We start from the raw sequence: 15,961 nt of genomic DNA, 5'->3' as shown, positions 1-15,961 counted from the left end.
ACACAATCTGTTATAATCGCCTTGGCTATCCACCAACAGCCATTGATCAGGCTCCTTGAATTCCTGCCAATCAGCTGTTATTGCCTGTTAGATTTACTCTTCGGCAGCCAATGCTGGGGAAATGTAGTATTACATGTTACCTATTTAAATGAATAAAAAAAACTTAAACAACAAAACATGTGCCAGGACTGAAGCAGATGCAAATGCTAAAAAATAGTTTTTATTAAATAGATTAAAAAACAAGTATATTCAACGTAGCAGACACAAAGATAAATGCTGGATGAGACACAAGGGAAATCCTCAAGGTAAGGAGACACCAATCAATGCCCAAACACTATAAAGACTAGTATATGCAAAAAGTATATATAAATATGTACATGTATGTAATTGATAAATAAGAAAAGATAGTTCAAGTATTAAAGTGATATCATGATACAGATTTGCGTTCTCATTAAGATGTCACGGAAGGTGAAGATAGTGCATACAGTGATGTAGACTAGTGATGAGCGAGTATACTCGTTGCATGGGTTTTTCCGAACATGCTCGGGTGGTCTCCGAGTATTTGTGACTGCTCGGAGATTTAGTTTTTGTTGACACAGTTGCATGATTTATAGCTACTAGCCAGCCTGAGTACATGTAGGGGTTGCCTGGTTGTTAGGGAATCCCCACATGTAATCAAGCTCTCTAGTAGCTGCAAATCATGCGGCTACGGCAAGGAAAACTAAATCTCCGAGCAGTCAGAAATACTCGGAGATCACCCGAGCGTGCTCTGGAAAACCCAAGCAACGAGTATACTTGCTCAGAGTCATCACTAATGTAGACATAATGAGGCTCACCCATCAAACACAGGACAAGCATTTCACAAATGCTTCATCAGGGGTGCTCAAACAATTCAAACTAATATCCAACCAGTTAGTCCAGTTTCACACAACATGAAACATGAACCGTGCTTGGATTTGTAGACCCGATCTCGTATCCTAAGCTATCTGCCTCATATATACCTATGAGTCAGTTAGCTCGAGTAGATCTGATGGTCTAGCCGAGTATTGTTACCTGAGCATGGTCTATGATTCACGAATGTGTGACACTGGTCTTATTCAATTGAAAAGTGGAGTCCACAAAAGTTTTAAAGGGGTTGTTCACTACTAGTTTTTTTCATTTTATTGGCGCCAAACATTTCATTTAAGATAGGGTTGTGCTAATAGTGGACAAGCCATTTAAGGCCAATGTGTATATCAGTTTATTTAAAAATTATGTTGTTTTACCCTCCAAAAATTGTTCAAAAGTGCCATCAAAATGGTATCTCCCTTCTAACTTGAAATTCACTAAATAGTTTGAATTCTCTATTTTTTCTTTTAAGATACCCTGCCCTTGTCTTTCCTCTCCTTTACCCATACTTCCCATCCTTCTATATACAGTGGGGCAAAAAAGTATTTAGTCAGTCAGCAATAGTGCAAGTTCCACCACTTAAAAAGATGAGAGGCGTCTGTAATTTACATCATAGGTAGACCTCAACTATGGGAGACAAACTGAGAAAAAAAAATCCAGAAAATCACATTGTCTGGTTTTTTTATCATTTTATTTGCATATTCTGGTGGAAAATAAGTATTTGGTCAGAACCAAAATTTCATCTCAATACTTTGTAATATATCCTTTGTTGGCAATGACAGAGGTCAAACGTTTTCTGTAAGTCTTCACAAGGTTGCCACACACTGTTGTTGGTATGTTGGCCCATTCCTCCATGCAGATCTCCTATAGAGCAGTGATGTTTTTGGCTTTTCGCTTGGCAACACGGACTTTCAACTCCCTCCAAAGGTTTTCTATAGGGTTGAGATCTGGAGACTGGCTAGGCCACTCCAGGACCTTGAAATGCTTCTTACGAAGCCACTCCTTCGTTGCCCTGGCGGTGTGCTTTGGATCATTGTCATGTTGAAAGACCCAGCCACGTTTCATCTTCAATGCCCTTGCTGATGGAAGGAGGTTTGCACTCAAAATCTCACGATACATGGCCCCATTCATTCTTTCATGTACCCGGATCAGTCGTCCTGGCCCCTTTGCAGAGAAACAGCCCCAAAGCATGATGTTTCCACCACCATGCTTTACAGTAGGTATGGTGTTGGATGGATGTAACTCAGTATTCTTTTTCCTCCAAACACGACAAGTTGTGTTTCTACCAAACAGTTCCAGTTTGGTTTCATCAGACCATAGGACATTCTCCAAAAACTCCTCTGGATCATCCAAATGCTCTCTAGCAAACTTCAGACGGGCCCGGACATGTACTGGCTTAAGCAGTGGGACACGTCTGGCACTGCAGGATCTGAGTCCATGGTGGCGTAGTGTGTTACTTATGGTAGGCCTTGTTACATTGGTCCCAGCTCTCTGCAGTTCATTCACTAGGTCCCCCCGCGTGGTTCTGGGATTTTTGCTCACCGTTCTTGTGATCATTCTGACCCCACGGGGTGGGATTTTGCGTGGAGCCCCAGATCGAGGGAGATTATCAGTGGTCTTGAATGTCTTCCATTTTCTAATTATTGCTCCCACTGTTGATTTCTTCACTCCAAGCTGGTTGGCTATTGCAGATTCAGTCTTCCCAGCCTGGTGCAGGGCTACAATTTTGTTTCTGGTGTCCTTTGACAGCTCTTTGGTCTTCACCATAGTGGAGTTTGGAGTCAGACTGTTTGAGGGTGTGCACAGGTGTCTTTTTATACTGATAACAAGTTTAAACAGGTGCCATTACTACAGGTAATGAGTGGAGGAAAGAGGAGACTCTTAAAGAAGAAGTTACTGGTCTGTGAGAGCCAGAAATCTTGATTGTTTGTTTCTGACCAAATACTTATTTTCCACCATAATATGCAAATAAAAGGATAAAAAAACAGACAATGTGATTTTCTGGATTTTTTTTCTCAGTTTGTCTCCCATAGTTGAGGTCTACCTATGATGTAAATTACAGATGCCTCTCATCTTTTTAAGTGGTGGAACTTGCACTATTGCTGACTGACTAAATACTTTTTTGCCCCACTGTAACTGTTTGAAAAGTTAATAAAAATGTTTGAAAAGAAATTCACTGCCTGTCGTCAATTATAATCTGTCTCTAGTAGCAAAACACTGAGATGAACTACAGGAATTATGGCAGGACTTTGTCTTTTTCCTCCTCTTCTCTGCTCTGTCAAACTGCATACAGGCTAGAACAGACTTGTATTTCAGGGCAAGTGAACTTTTAGTAGACTGGCAGGTAGTATGAATCCTGCAAAGTCAAAGAGAATTCCAACACCTACAGTGCTAGCAGAATGCTGATCAAGAGCAACGACACACTAAAAGAAGAGTGGATGGCAAGTTACAGAGCGTGAAAATCCGCATTGTTCTTGTACATTCTAGACTGGAATGGAAGAGTAGATGCAGAGGATGAGAACAAGAACAGCATGCTTTTCTACAGGTTTTGTATATAGGACAGGTAAGTATTTTATTCACATTGAATTTGCGCCTCCCAAATGTATATTTATACATATAAAATGTAGACCATACTGAAAATGTTAAGGATTCATTGGTATGACAGAGCTGAAATTTCTACAATGGAGTCTAACGAACTATTTCTGGTAGAATTTGTTGACTTTGGATTATGCGATCAACATAACAGTAAATGTTACCAAGCAGATTAGAATAAATAAATTGTTAATAACCGCCATACACAGGCTGCGCTATAAGATGGCGGGCAAACATTACTTGGTATTTGTCAATGAAGCCAGATGCTTGTTTTGTTTACTGGAAATTGTGTTCCATGATTATCTGGAAACAATGTGACTACAATGAATATGGAAGATGGAATCAATATGCATATTAGTTTGGGGAAGATGGAATGTTATACTTTGTAGTAAAAAAAGGATATACAGCTCTGGAAAAAATTAAGAGACCACTGCAAAATGTTCAGTTTGTCTGATTTTTCTCTTTCTAGGTATATTTTTGAGTACAATGTAAATTGTTCTTTTATTCTATAAACTTCTGACAACATGTGTCCGAATTTCCAAGCAATAATTTTTGTATTTTTTTTCTGACAAAGAAAAATGGTCAAAATTTAAAAAACAAACAGTGCTTTCAGACCTCAAATAATGCAAAGAAAACAAGTTCATAATCATTTAGAAACAACAATAATGTTTTTACTCAGGAATAGTGTTGAGCATTCCGATACCGCAAGTATCGGGTATCGGCCGATACTAGCGGTATCGGAATTCCGATACCGGGATTCCGATACTTGGCGCGTATCGGATACCGGAATCGGAAGTCCAATGATTCAAAATTCAGAAATTCAGCCAATGAGAAAGATTCCAAGTGTGGGCACATCCTGTTTAGCATGGAGGGCATGAAACTACTGGCAAGGCTGTGATTGGCTGCTGAAATGATGTCATGATGCAGTTTAAAAGTCGCTGGCGCCATTTTGCGATCACTCTGCTGTGAATTCAGTTAGTGACAGGACGCTGTTTGCTGACTGAGGGACAGTTTAGAGATAGCGATTTGCTTCTTTGTGCTTTCCAAAGGCTAATTTAGCAACCGCTGTGTTCACCTACTATTCACCTTCCTTTTGCCTTGTAGCGCTGTTTTCACAGCGATCTGCAAGGTCTCTCTGTGTGTGTGTGTGTGTGAGTGCAGCCCACTCTCTAGTCTGAGTGCAGCCACATAGGCCATCCATAGCTGGTTGTATTCAGTTCAGGGAGGGTGGTTCATTGCCTCATACTGTCCTTTTTTTTTTTTTTTTTGAAGTAGTGCAGGCTGCTGCACATTTTTTCCAAAAATTCCTATTAGTGTCTTTCCACCCGTCTCCAGCTAATTTGTGGAAAAACACTACATAGGATAAAGTAGAGGAGGGTTTTTGGGCCTTGCAGCGCCGTTTACGGCTGTCTGCACGGTCTCCGTGTGACTGCAGCTCGCCCTGTAATCTGTGAGCAGCTATAGCCTGGTTGTCTCCAGCTCAGGGTTTTTCACTGCGTCATACCGCCAAATCAATTTTCTTTTTTTTCAAAGTAGTGTAGTCTGCTGCTAATTTATTTTAAAAAATCCTATTAGTGTCTTTCCACCCGTCTCCAGCTAATTTGTGGAAAAACACTACATAGGATAAAGTAGAGGAGGGTTTTTGGGCCTTGCAGCGCCGTTTACGGCTGTCTGCACGGTCTCCGTGTGACTGCAGCTCGCCCTGTAGTCTGTGAGCAGCCGTAGCCTGGTTGTCTGCAGCTCAGGGTTTTTCACTGCGTCATACCGCCAAATCAATTTTCTTTTTTTTCAAAGTAGTGTAGTCTGCTGCTAATTTATTTTAAAAAATCCTATTAGTGTCTTTCCACCCGTCTCCAGCTAATTTGTGGAAAAACACTACATAGGATAAAGTAGAGGAGGGTTTTTGGGCCTTGCAGCGCCGTTTACGGCTGTCTGCACGGTCTCCGTGTGATTGCAGCTCTATCCATTGTCAGTTCAGCCCCAAAAAAATAAATAAATAATAAAGTTCACCAAACACACCAGTTACACCACTTTACATTTGTGTAGGCCACATTAGCTCATATTCAAGTCTAGTCCACACTTTAGAAAATTAGTGTGTCTTATACCTGTTAGGAGGAGTTGCTCAGGAATAAGCACACAAAGCCGTTAGTACTTTTCTGCTTATCTTTATCAGTCAACCAAGATGAAGAAGGCAGTGAGTAAGGCACGTGGGCGTGGGCGTGGGCGCGGAGCAGGGAGGGGACGTGGGGATTCTGTGCCTGCTGCGGGCACCGGTGAGTCATCAGCACCCACTTTCACAAGGGAACAGTCGTTCATGCGCAGCTTTGTCGCCGAGCGCCGTACACCGCTGCTGCGTGAAGACCAAATTGAAGCCGTTGTGGGATGGATGGCAGCTAATGCATCAACTTCCATTAGTGCCACATCCTCTCAGACACAGAGCACTGGAGAGCAGCCATCTGTCTCTTCACCACCTGCAAAATTGCCCAGGCAGACAGAGATCCCAGGACAGGAGCAGTCTCTACTTCTGTTCTCTGAATCATCTCTTGGCTTGGAAACAGGGGGCCAGCCAAGCAGCATTGGAGAAATGGAAGAAGAGGCAGGGTGCAGTGATGCCCAACAGCTTTTTCTGTCTTCCTCTGAAGAGGCGGGTGGGCCAGTGGCTCCGGTCACCACCTCGCAGGCCGCATCAGCTGATGATGACACTCAGGTGCCACTTACTGGTGCGTGCTCTGCTGCTGAGACAACCCAGGAGGAGCAGTTGGGGGCAGAGGGTAGTGTAGATGATGAGGTCCTTGACCCATCTTGGCGTCAGGGACAGGAAGGTGGTGGGAGCAGCTCTGAGGAAGAGATTCCCCGTACGGCCCAAAGAGGGAGAGGGAGGGGGAAGACTGCGGATCCTGCAGCCTCCGCTTTGGCACCCGTAAGGAGCATGTCTCTTCCAAAAGTCAAAAGGGGGGCTCCCAAGACTTGCAGTGCCTGGTCCTTTTTTGACACAGTTGCAGATGACATTTGCTATGTCAGATGCAAGGTGTGTCATCAAAAAATCAAAAGAGGTCAAAAAGTCGCCAACCTCAATACCTCCAACATGTGGAAACATGTGCGCAACAGGCACCCGGCGGAGTTAGACAAACACACTGAAGAGCTAGGCCAACCAACAGCGGCAGCTACCACCTCTTCAGCTCGTGTTGCCTCTTCCTCTAGCTCACACGCAGCTGGTTCGGCTTCCTCCCAGGATCGCCGTGGAAGAACCTCTGGCCCTGTTGTCCAGAGACCCGCTGTCATTCCACCCGCAGCACCACTTTCCCAGTCAACCACACACTCCCAGCCCAGTCTACAGCCATCGGTAGTACAGGCATGGGAGAAAAGGCGGCCTTTCTCGTCAAACCACCCACGAGCACAGGCTCTGACTGCAGGCATTGCCAAACTTCTGTCACTGGAAATGCTGTCATTCAGGCTGGTGGAGACTGACAGCTTCCGTGACTTGATGTCATTGGCAGTCCCACAGTACAGTGTGCCCAGCCGCTTTTACTTCAGCAGGCAAGCCGTCCCTGCCCTGCACAAGCATGTGGAGGGACACATAAAACACGCGCTACTGAACGCCGTCAGTAGCAAGGTCCACCTCACCACCGATGCGTGGACCAGTCAACATGGACAGGGGCGATACCTTTCCCTCACTGCCCATTGGGTTAATGTCGTTGAGCCGGGTACAGACCGTGCGAGTGGCGCAGGACGTGTCCTGCCCACTCCAAGGATTGCAGGAATCCATTCTGTACGCATTGACTCCTCCTCTTACACCAGTTCCTCAGAATCATCGCTGCAGGAGCCGTCACAGTCCACCTCCACATGGACCCGTGATGAACATGTACCTGTTACGACCGACATGAGCACAGCCGTGGCCAAACGTCAACAGGCCGTCTTGAAATTAATTTTTTTGGGGAATCGTAGCCACACAGCGCAGGAGCTCTGGAATGCCATCAAGCAGGAGAGCGATGTGTGGTTTGAGCCAGCGAATCTCTAGCCAGGCATGGTAGTGTGTGATAATGGCCGAAATCTGGTGGCAGCCCTGGGCCTCGGCAACCTCACTCACATCCCATGTCTGGCACATGTGCTCAATTTGGTCGTGCAGAGTTTTTTGAGGGACTATCCGGATCTTGATGCACTGCTGCACAAGGTCCGCCTAGAGTGTGCTCACTTGCGGCGTTCCAGCACGGCAAAAGCGCGCATTGCGGCTCTGCAGCGCCGACACCGCCTGCCGGAACATCGCATCATATGTGACCTACCTACCAGGTGGAATTCCACGTTACATATGTTGGAGCGGTTGTGTGAGCAGCAGCAAGCTGTAATGGAGTACCAGCTGTATCAGGCGCAAAAAAGTCGCAGTCAGCGCCGTACAGACTTCACAACCACAGAGTGGGCCACTATGAAGGATGTCTGCCAGGTTTTGCGTCCCTTTGATTATTCCACGCGGATGGCGAGTGCAGATGATGCACTAGTCAGCATGACTGTCCCCCTTATCTGACTGCTTGAAAAATCACTGCAAGCGCTAAGGGATGATGTTGTGGAAGAGGTGGAGGATGAGGATTCACCACTTCCATCATCTTCTGGACAGTCAGCGCCACGTGGTTCCTCACAAACGCGTAGGCAGGGGACAGTTTGTGAGGAGGATGAGGAGGAGTCAATGGAGGAGGAAGACATCCGTCCAGAGGAGGGAGTTCCCGAATTGTCCAGTACTCAGTGTGTACAGCGAGGGTGGGGTGATGACGAGCGGGCAGAGATCACGCCTCCAGCTGGGGACAGCGTTTCTTGGGCAGTTGGCAGTCTGCAGCACATGGTGGATTACATGCTGCAGTGCCTGAGAAACGACCGCCGCATCGACCACATTCTCAACATGTCTGATTATTGGGTGTTCACCCTCCTCGATCCTCGCTACCGGGACAACGTAGAAAGCCTCATCACACCGTTGAACCGGGAGCGAAAAATGCGGGAGTACCAAGACACACTGGTCAGTTCCATCATCTTCTCCATTCCAACTGAGAGAAGTGCTGCTAGTGCATTCCAAAGCAGCTCAGTGCGTCCAGGCAGTGGTGGAGGCTCTGCACAAAGAGGGAGCAGAAGCAGTGCCTCTGCCCAAGGCAAGACCAGTATGGCCGAACTGTGGCACAGTTTTCTGTGCCCGCCACAAAAGTCTACACCATCACAGACGGCTCCAGTCAGCAGGAGGCAACGGTTCCGTCAGATGGTGACAGACTACATGTCTTGCCCTCTTGCTGTACTCCCAGACGGCTCTTCCCCTTTCAAGTTTTGGGTCTCAAAGCTGGATACATGGCCAGAGCTAAGCCAGTATGCATTGGAGGTGCTGTCTTGCCCTGCGGCCAGTGTATTATCGGAACGTGTCTTTAGTGCTGCAGGTGGTGTACTAACTGACCGTCGCATGCGACTATCCTCCGATAACGTTGACCGGCTTACTTTCCTGAAAATGAACAAGGCCTGGATCTCGCAGGAATTTGCCACTCCTCCTCCTGATTAAATAATTAGGTCACTGTATACGTTATCCAGGTCTCCTGTTGTGTTCATCTTTCTACCACCTGAACTTAAATTCCTGGGCTCCAACACCGCCAGTTGAGGCTCAGATGTGCCGTCTGCACAGTCAAAACATACGACCCAGTGTTATTGGGTTTCAGTAACGTCAGCTGATCCCCAGCTGTGTAGCCGGCAATGTGTCATGCGACCGCCACGCTGACACAACAACTGAAATGTAAGGGAATCTGTCCCCCCCCCCCCAAGGCGTTTGTTACTGAAAGAGCCACCTTGTGCAGCAGTAATGCTGCACAAGGAAAAAGGTAGCTATTTTGGTTTTGCTCCTTGCACATGCAAAACTTAACACTTATAAAATGTGTCCACTGATACCGTAAAACCGTCCCGGAGGTGGGACTTTCCTTCGTAATATGACGCAGCACAGCCGTCATTCCTACCCCCCCGGCGCCGCGCCCCGGCTCCTCAGCGTTGTTTGATTCCGTCCCGGAGCCTGCGCTGTTATGTTATCCCGTGGCCAGGCACACTTAGCGCTGCCCGTCTTCTGGCATCATTTGGTGTCAGGCTGGCTGCGCCTGTGCGGCCACGCTGGCCGAGAGCCCGCCTCGCAGTGTCTTCTGATTTAATCCCACTGGGGGCCTGGGATCTATGGACATGCGCAGTGCATATCTGAACCTCCACCTCTCACTCATCTCCCTATGGCTTCTTCAGACTGTTCGGTGTCAGCTGGTCCCTAATAGCATGCCACGGCCGTGACACCGCACAGTCTGAAAAAGAAGCCGTAGGGAGGGGAGTGAGAGGCGAGGATATGCACTGCGCATGGCCATGGATCCCAGGCCCCCAGTGGGATTACATCAGAAGACACTGCGAGGCGGGCTCTCGGCCAGCGCGGCCGCACAGGCGCAGCCAGCCTGACACCAAATGATGTCAGAAGATGGGCAGCGCTAAGTGTGCCTGGCCACGGGATAACATAACAGCGCAGGCTCCGGGACGGAATCAAACAACGCTGAGGAGCCGGGGCACGGCGGCGGGGGGGTAGTAATGATGGCTGTGCTGCGTCATATTACGAAGGAAAGTCCCACCTCCGGGACGGTTTCACGGCTTCAGGGGACACATTTTAAAAGTGTTTAGTTCTGTGTTTGCAAGGAGCATGATGAAAAGAGCCACCTTTTCCTTTTGCATCTTTTGTGCTGCACAAGCTGGCTCTTTCAGCTACAAACGCCTTGGGGGGGGGGTTAAAGGTTCCCTTTCGACTTTCTCAGGCTTCGGCCTACATTGTGTTCCTCTGCTTTTCCACCTGCCCCTGGGCTCCAACACCGCTAGTTGCCGTCCAGAAGTGCTGTATGCACAGTCAACAGTCGCTCCTCTGTTATTGGGGTTCAGTAACGTCAGCTGTTCCCCTGCTGTGTGTGTGGCAATCCCTCCTACCTCCTCCAACCTCCTCCAACCTCCTCCTCCTCCACCTGTCCCTGGGCTCCAACACCGCCAGTTGCCGTCCAGAAGTGCTGTACGCACAGTCAACAGTCCCTCCTCTGTTATTGGGGTTCAGTAACGTCAGCTGTTCCCCTGCTGTGTGTGTGGCAATCACTCCTACCTCCTCCAACCTCCTCCTCCTCCACCTGTCCCTGGGCTCCAACACCGCCAGTTGCCGTCCAGAAGTGCTGTACGCACAGTCAACAGTCCCTCCTCTGTTATTGGGGTTCAGTAACGTCAGCTGTTCCCCTGCTGTGTGTGTGGCAATCCCTCCTACCTCCTCCAACCTCCTCCTCCTCCACCTGTCCCTGGGCTCCAACACCGCCAGTTGCCGTCCAGAAGTGCTGTACGCACAGTCAACAGTCCCTCCTCTGTTATTGGGGTTCAGTAACGTCAGCTGTTCCCCTGCTGTGTGTGTGGCAATCCCTCCTACCTCCTCCAACCTCCTCCTCCTCCACCTGTCCCTGGGCTCCAACACCGCCAGTTGCCGTCCAGAAGTGCTGTACGCACAGTCAACAGTCCCTCCTCTGTTATTGGGGTTCAGTAACGTCAGCTGTTCCCCTGCTGTGTGTGTGGCAATCCCTCCTACCTCCTCCAACCTCCTCCAACCTCCTCCTCCTCCACCTGTCCCTGGGCTCCAACACCGCCAGTTGCCGTCCAGAAGTGCTGTACGCACAGTCAACAGTCCCTCCTCTGTTATTGGGGTTCAGTAACGTCAGCTGTTCCCCTGCTGTGTGTGTGGCAATCCCTCCTACCTCCTCCAACCTCCTCCTCCTCCACCTGTCCCTGGGCTCCAACACCGCCAGTTGCCGTCCAGAAGTGCTGTACGCACAGTCAACAGTCCCTCCTCTGTTATTGGGGTTCAGTAACGTCAGCTGTTCCCCTGCTGTGTGTGTGGCAATCCCTCCTACCTCCTCCAACCTCCTCCTCCTCCACCTGTCCCTGGGCTCCAACACCGCCAGTTGCCGTCCAGAAGTGCTGTACGCACAGTCAACAGTCCCTCCTCTGTTATTGGGGTTCAGTAACGTCAGCTGTTCCCCTGCTGTGTGTGTGGCAATCCCTCCTACCTCCTCCAACCTCCTCCAACCTCCTCCTCCTCCACCTGTCCCTGGGCTCCAACACCGCCAGTTGCCGTCCAGAAGTGCTGTACGCACAGTCAACAGTCCCTCCTCTGTTATTGGGGTTCAGTAACGTCAGCTGTTCCCCTGCTGTGTGTGTGGCAATCCCTCCTACCTCCTCCAACCTCCTCCTCCTCCACCTGTCCCTGGGCTCCAACACCGCCAGTTGCCGTCCAGAAGTGCTGTACGCACAGTCAACAGTCCCTCCTCTGTTATTGGGGTTCAGTAACGTCAGCTGTTCCCCTGCTGTGTGTGTGGCAATCCCTCCAACCTCCTCCAACCTCCTCCTCCTCCACCTGTCCCTGGGCTCCAACACCGCTAGTTGCCGTCCAGAAGTGCTGTACGCACAGAGCCAAACACCTCGCCAATGTGTTAGTGGGGTTCAGCACCGCCAGCTGTTCCCCTGCTGTGTATACGGCAACGTGTACTGCGACCGCCACGCAGGCACAACAAGTTAAATGTAAGGGAACCTGCCCCCCCCCCCCCCAGGCGTTTGTTACTGAAGGAGCCACCTTGTGCAGCAGTAATGATGCAAAGGGAAAAAGTGCCTCTTTTCGTGATGCTCCTTGCACATGCTGAACCAAACACTTATGAAATGTGTCCCCACACAGCGTTAAACCGTCCGGTAGGTGGAACTTTCCTTTGTCGTGTGACGCAGCACAGCCATCATTTTTACCCCCTTGGCGCCGTGCGCCCCCTCCTCAGCGTTGTTTGAATCTGTCCCGGAGCCTGCGCTGTTAGGTTAGCCCTTGGCCATGCACACATGTTGCGCTGCCCGTCTTCTGACCTCATTTGGTGTCAGGCTGGCTGCGCCTGTGCGGGTGCGCTGGCCGAGATCCCGCCTCGCAGTGTCGTCTAATGTAATCCCACCGCGGGCCTGTGATCCGTGCCCGTGCGCAGTGCATATCCTCTCCTCTCACTCCCCTCCCTACGGCTTCTTCAGACTGTGCGATGTCAGCTGGTCCCTAATAGCATGCCACGGCCGTGACACCGCACAGTCTGAAAAAGCCGTAGGGAGGGGAGTGAGAGGAGAGGATATGCACTGCGCACGGGCACGGATCACAGGCCCGCGGTGGGATTACATTAGACGACACTGCGAGGCGGGATCTCGGCCAGCGCACCCGCACAGGCGCAGCCAGCCTGACACCAAATGAGGTCAGAAGACGGGCAGCGCAACATGTGTGCATGGCCAAGGGCTAACCTAACAGCGCAGGCTCCGGGACAGATTCAAACAACGCTGAGGAGGGGGCGCACGGCGCCAAGGGGGTAAAAATGATGGCTGTGCTGCGTCACACGACAAAGGAAAGTTCCACCTACCGGACGGTTTAACGCTGTGAGGAGACACATTTCATAAATGTTAGGTTCCGCATGTACAAGGACCATAATTAAAAGAGCTAAGTTTACCTTTTCCAGCATTAGTGCTGTACACAATGGCTCTTTCAGCTGCAAACGCCTGGGGGGGGGGGGGGTTAAAGGTTTCCTTTCAACTTGCTCGAGTGCAGGCTTCGGCCTACACTCCGCTCCCCCTGCTCCTCCTGCTGACCCTGGGCTCTAACACCGCCAGTTTTTGCCCAGATGTGCTAGCTGCACAGAGAAAAACACCAGCCAATGTGTCAGTGGGGTCCAGCACCGCCAGCTGTTCCCCTGCTGTGCAGCCGGCAACGTGTCCTGCAAAAGCCACGCAGACACAAGAACTGAAATTGAAGGGAACCTGTCCCCCCTCCCCCAGGCGTTTTTACGTTATCCAGCCACCTTGTACAGCGGTAATGCTGCATGTGTGCAAGGTGGCTCAGAAACGTATTCTCCTCGCACATGTGGAACTGAAAACACGTCTGAAATGTGTCCTCTGTGTGACCATTTAACCGTCCCGGTGGTGTGACTTTCCTTTGTAATGACACGCTGCAACCCCCTTGGTAGCGCTGCCCGTCTTCTGGCATCATTGTTTGGCTGGCTGCGCCTCTGCGGCCGCCCTGACCCACACAACGCCCCTCGGTGTCTTATTTATTGGGACTGCGAGGGTGTGATTGATGGGCAGGATCAGTGCATCAGTTCGCCTGTCCCTCCTCTCCTTCCGCCTTCTTCGGACTGTGCGGCTTCATGGCCGTGGCGTGCGATAAGGGATCAGATGACGCCGCACAGTCTGAAGCGGGTGTAAGGACCCGAGTGTGAGAGGCCAACATATGTGCTGCGCCAGGCCCTGAATCCCAGCCCCGCAGTGTTTTAACAATGTTAAGACACTGCGGGGCTGGGATTCATGGGCATCGCGAACCGCACCGGCCGACATTACATGATGCCAGAAGATGGGCAGCGCTAACGGCGCTAGGCCAGGGGATAACACGACAGCGCAGACTCCTGTACAGCAAATAACAACGCTCGGGAGGCTGCACCCAGCACCAAGGTGGGATTCTTGACACCTGTGCTGCGTCTCATTACAAAGGGAACTCTCGCCTCCATTACACAGTTTGACTGTATAAAGGGCTAAATGTTATACGTGTTCCATTCAGCGTGTGCAAGGAGAAAAATTACAAGAGCAACCTTTGACTTGCGCAGCACTGCTGCTGCATAAGCTGTGGCTCTTCTACTTTGTAACCCCTGAGGGGGGGTTAAAGGTGACTTTTGAAATCGGTTCAATTAGGCTTCGACCTACACTCTGCTCCACCTGCAGAGCCCGGGCTCCAACAACGCTAGTTGCTGTCCGGAAGTGCTGGCTGCACAGAGCCAAACACCTCGCCAATGTGTCAGTGGGGTCCAGCACCGCCAGCTGTTCCCCTGCTGTGTAGCCGGCAACGTGTCCTGCAAAAGCCACGCAGACACAACACACCCAAAGCTGCCGCCTGTGCAGGCTTCGGCCTACACTCCCCTCCCCCTGCTCCTCCTCCTGCTGCTCCTCCTTCTTCTGTCCCTGGGCTCTAACACACCGCCAGTTGGGGCCCAGATGTGCTAGCTGCACAGAGAAAAACACCAGCCAATGTGTCAGTGGGGTCCAGCACCGCCAGCTGTTCCCCTGCTGTGCAGCCGGCAACGTGTCCTGCAAAAGCCACGCAGACACAAGAACTGAAATTGAAGGGAACCTGTCCCCCCTCCCCCAGGCGTTTTTACGTTATCCAGCCACCTTGTACAGCGGTAATGCTGCATGTGTGCAAGGTGGCTCAGAAACGTATTCTCCTCGCACATGTGGAACTGAAAACACGTCTGAAATGTGTCCTCTGTGTGACCATTTAACCGTCCCGGTGGTGTGACTTTCCTTTGTAATGACACGCTGCAACCCCCTTGGTAGCGCTGCCCGTCTTCTGGCATCATTGTTTGGCTGGCTGCGCCTCTGCGGCCGCCCTGACCCACACAACGCCCCTCGGTGTCTTATTTATTGGGACTGCGAGGGTGTGATTGATGGGCAGGATCAGTGCATCAGTTCGCCTGTCCCTCCTCTCCTTCCGCCTTCTTCGGACTGTGCGGCTTCATGGCCGTGGCGTGCGATAAGGGATCAGATGACGCCGCACAGTCTGAAGCGGGTGTAAGGACCCGAGTGTGAGAGGCCAACATATGTGCTGCGCCAGGCCCTGAATCCCAGCCCCGCAGTGTTTTAACAATGTTAAGACACTGCGGGGCTGGGATTCATGGGCATCGCGAACCGCACCGGCCGACATTACATGATGCCAGAAGATGGGCAGCGCTAACGGCGCTAGGCCAGGGGATAACACGACAGCGCAGACTCCTGTACAGCAAATAACAACGCTCGGGAGGCTGCACCCAGCACCAAGGTGGGATTCTTGACACCTGTGCTGCGTCTCATTACAAAGGGAACTCTCGCCTCCATTACACAGTTTGACTGTATAAAGGGCTAAATGTTATACGTGTTCCATTCAGCGTGTGCAAGGAGAAAAATTACAAGAGCAACCTTTGACTTGCGCAGCACTGCTGCTGCATAAGCTGTGGCTCTTCTACTTTGTAACCCCTGAGGGGGGGTTAAAGGTGACTTTTGAAATCGGTTCAATTAGGCTTCGGCCTACACTCTGCTCCACCTGCAGAGCCCGGGCTCCAACAACGCTAGTTGCTGTCCGGAAGTGCTGGCTGCACAGAGCCAAACACCTCGCCAATGTGTCAGTGGGGTCCAGCACCGCCAGCTGTTCCCCTGCTGTGTAGCCGGCAACGTGTCCTGCAAAAGCCACGCAGACACAACACACCCAAAGCTGCCGCCTGTGCAGGCTTCGGCCTACACTCCCCTCCCCCTGCTCCTCCTCCTGCTGCTCCTCCTCCTGCTGTCCCTGGGCTCTAACACACCGCCAGTTGGGGCCCAGATGTGCTAGCTGCACAGAGAAAAACACCAGCCAATGTGTCAGTGGGGTCCAGCACCGCCAGCT

Source organism: Ranitomeya variabilis, chromosome 4 (genome assembly GCF_051348905.1).
Source record: "Ranitomeya variabilis isolate aRanVar5 chromosome 4, aRanVar5.hap1, whole genome shotgun sequence".
Taxonomy (NCBI): domain Eukaryota; kingdom Metazoa; phylum Chordata; class Amphibia; order Anura; family Dendrobatidae; genus Ranitomeya; species Ranitomeya variabilis.
This window is presented reverse-complemented; position numbering follows the sequence as displayed.